The sequence below is a fragment of the Anas platyrhynchos genome, chromosome 5 (genome assembly GCF_047663525.1).
Source record: "Anas platyrhynchos isolate ZD024472 breed Pekin duck chromosome 5, IASCAAS_PekinDuck_T2T, whole genome shotgun sequence".
In the NCBI taxonomy this organism is placed as follows: Eukaryota; Metazoa; Chordata; class Aves; order Anseriformes; family Anatidae; genus Anas; species Anas platyrhynchos.
This window is the reverse complement of record NC_092591.1, coordinates 52,840,558-52,850,516: the sequence shown is the minus strand read 5'-3', so window position 1 is coordinate 52,850,516 and position 9,959 is coordinate 52,840,558.

The following is a 9,959-nucleotide window of genomic DNA, read 5'->3' as shown; positions in this document are numbered from 1 at the left end:
AAGATGCTCTCACCACTATGATCTCAGGGCCCCTGGTCTGCCAGTTTCCAGAAACCGTGATTTCCTTCCCGCAAGCATGAAAAAGGGTGGTGGTTGGTCATTAGCTGGGCTGAAGACCAGTGTGGAATCCAGCCTCAGCTCTTGCTGGGTTATTATCTCTCTTTAATTAAAATGCCCTGTAATGTTACTTCTTGTTACTTACAAAGAAAGCCTCTAAAAGCTGCTAAAAACCTCAGGGCTAAGTAGCAGAACTTATAGCTCTGATAACTGGAGACAAGGGAAGGGTCACTTGTGCAAACCAGGGAGGCAGATGCAGGAGTATATTTGCCAACTGAATCCAAAAAGGAAATCTTTATCCTCGAGACGAAGCCAATTAGCGAAGCTTGTGACTGCGTGTCCCACAAAGGGCATTTTGTGGGAGGAGGAGAAGAAGTCATTATTAGATTTTGAAAAGGCGATGTATTTCTTGTCCTTTCTGTACAGGGCAGAGCCTTCTTCTAGTGATCATACTGGCCCGAGGCTTCTGCTCTGTTGACCAACACGCAAGACTTGAGGTCTTCATCTCTACTAGCCAAACCCCCAGCATAGGGTCCACCAAAACTTGCTGATCCCCACTGGCATAATCCTGAGAGTACCTGGCATCTTTCCAGTGTCTTGAATGCTGGATCTGACTCATATTGTCTGTTTTGTTTATATACTCACCATATTTGCTTCCCACTTGTACATCAGTGTAGCTCATGTCACAAAATTAGAAAATGAGACAGACTTGTCAGAGACCAAATACAATCCCTGGTTTGATTCAGTGGTGTTTATGTGGTACTACCCAGATATAATGTGCTTCAGCAGGTTGAATGACACCTGAAAGGGCGGCTTATCCTAACTTCCCACTTTTTACCTCCCCCCAGAAAAAAAACAAAAGTCCAAAACACTGAAATTAATTGGCAACCTATGATATTTTCATAAAGAATAGAAATAGAGATGCATTGACATGACTTAGGTTTTTGTTCAAAACTTAAACCTCCCTGAAAAGGTTTGCTGACTTCTCCCAGCTGTAGGAGTGAATCTCATGGCAGGTGCTCCGCTCCCTCCCAAACTCTCTTGCTCACAGCTTTATGTAGGATGTAAGATCACCCTGATTTCAGACCTGCAGAAGCCTGAATCATCTTTATCTCCAGCTCTGAGGCTGGCTGTTTCTTTACATGTTCTGGGGCAGGTGTGGACGAAGTGACTGGCAGTGGAGGCCTCCAGAAGAAATGCGAGAGCTGCGTGTGATGCCCTGGCTGGGGCTGGTTGCTGCACTCACAGCCACATCTCCAGGGGGTGGCAGAGGAATTCACATGGACAACAGCAATACAGGGCAGCTTCCTGGAGTTTGTGACTGGGCCAAAACAGGATCAGGCAGCCAGCAGAGCAGATCTACGTAGCCAACAGAAACAGGCACCGAAGGCAGTACCTCCAGGAAAACAAACACAAGGATAAAGGCACTGCAAAAATGCGATATTATGATGAGGAAGAGAGCTGAGCTATTGGAATGACACAAGCACAGAAGGAGACAATTGACTTGGGGGATGATGCTGGTGAGGGCAAAGGACCCTCCTCTGCCTCCACAAGCCATCTGCTGAAGGAGTGGTGCAGCCTTCGTGCCGGGCGGATGCCATTCTGCTGCAATGCTGAAGAAATTTTTGGCTAAGATGATACGGGAATCTAAATCTACCGGGTCTGCATCCCCCACCTCATCCATATATCTCACCATGTCCTTGAAACTCTCCCTCCATCAAGCCAACATAATGCTGTGCAGGACAACTTGTCCTCTCACAGACGGAGCTGAGTTCAAGACAGGTATTGACCTCAGCTTTTGAATCCTAACCAGCCTGTGAGGACACACTCTTGATTTTTAGTTCCAGCCCCAGATTCTCTGGACTCACATGAAAATACTTGATACCCTGTGACTAAATGAGTTCAAAGTGGGAATTCTTCTGTCTCCCTAAGAAAATTCACATATTATTCCCACCAGGTAATTAACCTAATATTTTCCTGCTGGAGAACTACTGGATTCCTCCATGGTGTTCCTCACAGAGCCTAAAATGGTCTGACCCTCCCCACTGCAGGTTATGAAGCCCTCTTCCAAAACCTTCCTGCCACAATGAGAATATTTCATAGCTCTTAAAATGAAAAGTTTACTAATTCAGTGGAGGGATTGGGGAGGGAAAATCTAACAGGAGCTTTGCCTGAACATCTGACTCTCCTCATACTTGTTTTGTGGAGAAATCCTTGGTATAAGGCTTGGTATAGGGCTAGATGAGTAGAAACAAGAGGCACTGGTGCTCTAGATGTGCTTCTGGTAACATTTCTAGAGCCTGCAATGCCCCTGCCTGTGATGTTAGCACTATTTTGGGAGTATGGGTGAGATTTAGCAGCTTGCTGGGCAATGGCTGCAAGGTGTGGTGTACCACAGACTTGGCACACACAAACCCGAGGCACCAAGAGGTCTGGTCCCGATCGATGAAGCTCTTCCCTGAAGGCAGTCCCTGAGCTGGACGCTGTGAGGCTGTGGAGGTTAATGACAGGGTCTCACTGTCCACTGGATCAATAATGAGGAGAGAGGTGGATGTGCCACGGGCCCTGCCTGCCAAGTGCTCTTTGTGCTCCCCCTCGGACAGGATTGGTGCACGTAAATCAAAGCAGGGACCATCACAGCATGTCGCGCTCATTTCTTGTGAGAGAAGGTGCAGCTGGAGTTTATTTCTCTTTCAATTTTATTTAAAGAAGGAGAATCATCTTTAATATATTGGAAAACCTCTTTAATCCCTCACACACACTACAGAATATGACAAAAGCCTCGGGATCCCTGAAGTGAGTTACAGATCAGGAATGCTGTTTTCACTTTCATAAATCAAAAAACAGAGCAAATTTCTTGAATTCAGTCCTGCTATTGTGGTTTCCCCTACTTTCAATATGAACACCAACCCTCCTCGCTGTATGCAGCTCTGTAATTGCATCCCCAAATCCAAGAGGATACGTTAGCTCTCACAAAGGACGAGTTTGCTGTCTCCAACCAGTAATTCATATGATTTGCTGTTCCATTGGCAGCTTAGAGGCTGTACAGACAAATCTGCAGAGCTCTGAGCAGCTCGCAGCCCAGCGGAGCTGTTTGGGCACTGAGCAGAAGCGATGCGGGCTGGGGGAGAGGCGGGAGGGATGCAGCATCCCCGCGGCTGGCAGACCGTGGCGTCTGACTTCAGGTTTGCAAGCCATTACCCTTACACCGACTTGTGCAATTGCTCCCTAAGGAGAGAAAATTGGAAAATACAAACATTAGGGTCTGACCTAATAGTTGGAGGCATATTATTAATTCAAGTAACAATTAAGTCCGATTCCAAATACGCCCAATCCTTCATCTCCTGTTTATTTCCCAGCCATTCAGCATCCCACCTGTACCCCCTCACTAAAGCTGCTTAACTAGGGGGGAGGTAAGGATGCTGTTCCCTAAAATGCTCTTCCTTCATTGCTGTTTATGTCTGGATCCCTTCCTGCTCTTATAATTTGTACATGTTAAACACTGTGTGCTCTCAATATTTACCTATTTTTAACCCTGACTCATTCTGTTTATTTCCATAATGCATGCCTCTCTACATTTTACTTCTCAATGTTCGTATTCATTTTTATTTTTTTTTTTAACTACAGAATATCCTCATTTATTTTCATTTGTAAGCACTTTAGTAATTTCTACTTTCAGTTTGGTTTTAACCCTTCTTGTCCAGATCTTGTCTTTTTTTCTGGGATGCAGGAGGCTCATCTCCAGCCCAAAATAACAAAAGCACTCCACATCCCTCTGCACCCCCAGCTTGGAGCTGCTGTCTGCTCATCAGGAACATTCACCTTGCTCACACTTTCCTCTGCAGAAATACCAGTGCCCCCCTGAGTCACCTGACGAAGCGTTGCATCTCATGCTTCATCGTACAGCAAAGATAGAGTGGAAAGTGTCAGGAGACAAATAATCTCTGCAAGCTCAGCTAGCAGGAGAAAATCAAAATGAAGATGTTAGAGCCGGATCTGGTAGGAAGCCAGCATGGGCAGCAGTGGAAAGTAGCCCCTGCCTGTGATGGGTCTTCCTCTTTCAGCTGGTCCCCGTCCTCCCCTTGGGAGGCTAATTGCAAATGTAGGGCACGTAGGAGCTGGCGTTAGCATCGCTCCCCTAACGAGGTTGCGTGGCAGATGCTGGGGTTGTCGGGAGGTCGCCGGTGACCCCCTGACCCTCGGGGAGGCAGTGTCGGGATGAGGCTCCCGCGACCTCCTTTGGGGAGGCTGGCTGGGGCTATCTCCCAGCGAGCGAACAAAGCAGCAGACAGAAGGGTTAACGCTGCTCCATAAATGAACTGGCATCAAACAAGAGAGGCTGGAATCTTTCTTCCCCTGTAATATAATTTGCCAGCGGCTGGGAGCCTCCCCTCGCGTAGCTGGGGCCTTTCTCAGACAAATCGGGGCGGGCGCTGCTTGCACAGCTGCAACATTCATTTCCAGTTTGGGGGTAGAAAAGGAGTTATTTTCTCCTCCTTTGTGTCATCCCCTAACGAAAAAGGAGAAAAATAAATAAAAATCCCCGCTGTGCTGGATATGACAGCAAAGAGCATTGTGCAGGGCACAGCCCGTCCTCCACCCACCCTCTGGACACAACGCTCACCATCATTAGCTGGGCTTTTCATACAGAGGCCATCGCCCGAATTAATTTAGGATCATTTATTGGATCTTATTCAGATCAGCTTAATAGGGCTTCGGTTAAGCGCAGAGAATCCATTTCTCTCCAGCAGTAATGGCAAGCGTGGCTCAGAGTGACCCCTTCCAGCACAAACACCAGCGCTGGGCCCCCAGGGAAGGCTGGGGAAGGGTTAAAAAAAAAAAAAGGAGCTTGGCCTCCCCATATGCCAGGGACTTTTCAGCGACTAACCCCCGAGCAGCTCAGCTGTGTGCTGATTGATAAAGGCTTTCATTTCAACCACAGCGTCTGGGCCTTTGTTCACACACGCCGGTGACCGCCTGAAGCCCCTCTCACAAACCCCTTTTCCTCAAGGCACATCTAGCATGAAAGGGTCTCGGGTGGATGCACATGCATGGGGGTATGATTCCTCGGAAGATATTTAAACCTCTCCAACAGGCTCCTCTGCCTGCAGTCTCCGCTGCTCCTCTGCTCCCATACCACGTTTATTTTGGAGACCCGATGTACGTCACGCTGTGTGGATGGATTTGCTGCTCTTTGCCCCACCGCCTTGCCAGCTTGCTCATGTCAGGCAGTTTCCAAGGCTCTGTGAACCCGTATTTCAGGGCCACCCCTCGGTGCCACGCTGAAGGTGGGTGACAGCCTGCTCCCGAAGGTGGTGGCCTCCCAGCACCCACACGAGCTGAGCTCTGCTGATTAAAATGCAGCAGGGAGTGGGGTGAGGGAGAACAGAGAGAGCCCCTTTCACAGCCTCCCCGAGCCCTCTGACCCTTTATATGAAAAATTAGCATCATAATACTTGGCGGTATCCCGGCGCCTTTGATTCCTCTCTCATTGTCCCCCCTGAAAGACGCGGATGGCATCGCCTATTGCTGATTCTCAGCCATAGAGCTCTCTTCAGAAGAAGCGGACCGATAAGCGGGTCGCCCTACAACCAGCCCCATGGGTTTTTGATGAGCCCAAGCACAGCTGGCTAGCCTGCTGAGGCACAACGCATGCATTTGTAGCCCAGTGTGATAGGAGAGCTCAGCAGGTTTGTGGCAGAGCCTCTCCATTCCTCTGGCAGCAATAGGCATCACTGGGTGCTCAGGGCAGCGGGGAGAGCCCTCCTGTCTTGTGTACCATGAAGATGGATGACATTAAAGACAGCGCAGGAACAGCACCTTCCCTGGTTTTCTTAGTCTTTTGGAGAAGAGAGTTTTGGAAAGCCCGAAGGAAACATTGACCTAAAGCTACTCTCCAAAGATAACGGCCACCACAGACAGCTTTTGCAACCCTGTCCCCAGGCAGAGAGAGCCCTTCATTCGAACAAAGTGGTGGCAGTCAGAGAATTACAAAGTCATGAGCTAAACTTCAGTTTCAGGGGAAAAAAAAATAATAATCATGAAACAGATAATCGAACAAAATTTTAGCAAGCACCTCAGTGATAAAGCTGAGAAAAGTTGAAGTTAATAGGAAGATGTCAAGAATAAATCACATCAACAGAACTCAATTTCCTCCCTGACAGGATAATAGGCTTTGTGGATGAGGCAGGAGCAGACGATGCCATGTGTCTTCAGCAAGGTTTATGGCAGCGGTCTTATATGACGTACTTATAAGCCAGTTAGGGAATTGTGGCCCAAAGAGAGCTTCTATAGACTGGGTATAAGGAGGTCTTAAAACTGCTCTGTTAATTGTCAGGTTGGAATGATTCATCAGCTGAGATTTTGCAGTGATCATTCCTGTAGCAGATGTTATTCAATGTTTTCATTAATGACTTGGATGATGGAATGAGAACACACATTAAATTTGAAGGCGGTATTAATCTGGGAGGGACTGCAGACACATTTGATAAGATTAGAATTCAAAATGGTCTTGATAAGGTAAAGAAATAGCCCGAAAATAAGAAGAGACACTTCAATAAAGACAAATACAAAGTAGTACACTTAGGAAGGAATAACCAAATTCTTAAATACAGGGTGGAGATGGCTGGATGAGTAGCAGGCTTACTGGAAGAAGAAGGGCTTATAAAGGATCACAGATGCAGACTTTAGAACGTAGTTACATTTTGATGGAAAAAAAATAAATGAGATTGGAATGTATGAATAAAATTTGTAAAACAATGAAGTTAGTCTACTTTGGCCAAGAAAAACTTTCCTACCAGTGTGGGTAAAAAAAGCTCTTCCAGAAAGGTGTGGACCAGAGTGTCAGAGTCCAGAGGAATCCTAAAAGGTCTGGAAAACGCAAGCCATGAGGAAAGATTTGGGTTTATTCACCCCAAAAGAGAGAGGATGGAAACAGCCCTGAGAATTTAAGCAGCGGGAAGAGCAATAAACCATTCTCTGTGCTTACAGCAGATAGCACAAGGCATAACCTGTTTCAGGGACAGCAAGAGATACTCAGACCAGACAATGCACAAGCCTTTCCAGCTGCAGGGACCACTCAGCACTGTCACAAACTGCCCGGGAGACTGGGGAGTCTCATCACGGGGGGCTTCCAGGCCTTCTAAAGCACAGCAGCTGCATTTTATGTCTACACAAGCAGCCCCAGAGCTGCCTCTCTGCTGCTTTGGGCACACAGGTCCCACTGAGCATTGGGCAACCAACTCTCCAAATGACCAACGCGTGCAAACTGCTCAGACGTTGCCCTCACTAGGCAAAATGGTGATTTTTTTTTTTTTTTTCAATGGAGCAGAATTTTGCAATTCTCCTACTCTGAAACCAGGCTCTTCCCCAGCTGCTCGTCGCTGCCCAAGTCCAATTAGAAATGTACATGCTATCCCCTGGGAACCCTGTGACCGGTGATACAGTGACAAAGTCTCCCTGAAACAAGCTTGTTTGTTTTCCTTCACTGCTCTCTTCCATTTGCTAATAAACAGCCTACACACATATTTAGTCCCATCTAATCTTATGCTTCACTACAAGTGGAATTAAATTGGTTTCTCTCTTGTATAACAGGAAAAAAAACCACACACACAAGAAAACAGATGCAACCTACAGTATTTCTAAAAGTCAAGGACCCCATGGAATTCAAGCTGGTCTTTACTTTCCTCCTGACTCCCACTCTTCTCTGCTTTTTAGCAGAAAAAATGATCCTTTTCTTCTTTTCTCCCCAGAGCAAGCCTCCTGGAGCCTGCCCAAGCCCAGCTACGCCCATTTGCTGGGATTTGCCATGAGCACTGGTTTATCCAGGAAGCAGTTTCAGGGGTGTTGGAGCAAACCCAGCTGCTCTCACCCTGCCGTGCCCCTGTCCCTCTCCTTTGCCTCTGCTCGTGCCAGCCTTGCAGTGCATTAATATATGAGGCTTAACAAACGCCCGCTCAGCCATTCCAAAGCACACAACTTTTACCTTTATGTATACATTGCTGTAGACAGCTTACAATATCACGATAATTGCTGTTTGCTATAACCCAGGCAAATGCTCTCCTGAGTGCCCGCAGGCTTTTCTGGCCACTCAAACTAAGATTTTTTACAGTCAGAGGGGTCGTTTCGCTGGCACGCATTCACCTAACAGCACATTTGCAGGTAGCATTAAAACCCGATAAAAGAGGAGAAAAGAAAATTGCAAATCTGAGCATAGCAGCCTGGGAGTCACACTTGTCCTGGTGATCCCGTTGTGTGTGCTTGGATGCTTTCTCAGCCCGTCCTCTGGTGAGAGCAGGGGTGTCTTGCAGGAGCAACCCACACCAGCACCCCCATGCTGGAGCTGCTTTTGGGTTCTGCCTCCACCTGGCATTAATTCATTGTTGGATTAACGGGGCGTACGGCTGTCCCAAGCCCTTTTCACCACCATCCTCCCACCACAGGCTGTCCCCACCACTGCTGGCATCACCCATTCACCCCACCCCCAAAGGCAAAATCACCCAGTGCAGCAGGGAGCTGGGTGTCTGAACATCTCAGATTTGGTAATTCGGAGTGGACACAGCTCGTGCTCACACAGCAGCTTTTCTGATCCACTCAGATGGGGTTGGGTTGTAGGACTCAGCCTGCAGGGACTTTGTTCTGCTGCAGCGGAGCATCTGGCCACACAGCACAGCTGAATGAGGAAGCGCAAGGCTGGATTGCTGTGGTAGTTTCACCATAATAAAGCACAATTGAGGAAATGGATTTGGTCGTGGTTTTGGCTGGGATGGAGTTAATTGTCTTTGTATCATCAGAAGAGCTCTGCACTAATGCACATGTTAAAGAAACACACAGAAAACCGCCTTGGACAAGAGAAGCATTACAAAGATATGGGGGAACATGGCAAGGGGCTTAGGTCCCCAGGCACCAAGCTAAGGGGTTTCCTCTAACCTGGGCTGAAGTTAGCTGCGCAAATCACTTTGGGCTTCAGCAGTAGAGTGGGTTTTTCCTTAACTTGTCATATAGATTTTTCCTGATAAAGAGAATGCAATTTGCCAGGTGTGATCCTAGGAAAGCTGCTAAGCCTTAATTGGCCTCTACTTAACTTCAGTATAATTTGAGAGTGCACAGACTTTGTACATCCACTTCTAAACAAAAGCTGGAGCTCACACTTGTCATAAGCAAGTTTGGGCTAAAATGATGGACTTCTCAATCTTTCCCACGTGTCCTTTCCACCAAGGCAGAGCTGTAGCCTGCTATTTGCATTTCCCCTGAAAAGTTCCCAAATTTCCCCATAAAGCAGGCTCTCATCTCCCTGATAGTGCTTGTTCTAATTTTATGCCATTTGTCTCCTTGACTACCTGGCCCTACTCACCTCCAAGTGTCCCAGAGAAATTCTATTTTTCCATTCTTCGGAAAAAATACAATTACAATTTTACTAGAAAGTGTGGGCCGAGGTCAGTTTGCACCTCAGCGAGGTCAGTGTTGGAGAAGAGGAGCCAAAGGCACCGCTGCCCACAAGGGCACACTGGAAAAGTGTGCAAAGTGGGTGCCTCGCTCTGCCCAGGCTCCTGCAGATCTGAGAATCCAACATCTTTCTCTGAGCCATGCCTGGCCTAGGGGACAACCTGTGGATCTCAAAAGAAAAACATTTTTCCACAGTCCCATGGCCAGCTGATGCAGGATCTAATTTCTCCTGGCTCTCAATGGAGGCACGACATTTAAAACTCAAGCCAGGTGCTCATCTGGATTTGCTCACTGCTTATGCTTGCTGTTCTCCTTCTGGGGTGTGGGCACATCCCTGCAGCTGGGGACGGGGCGGAGGGCAGGGAAAGGACCAAGTCTGCATCACTTCATGCTGCGGGATCCGCCCGATGCTTCCTGCCAGCGCTAGCTTTTGTTCCCTCCTCCCCAAACCTAGCCCT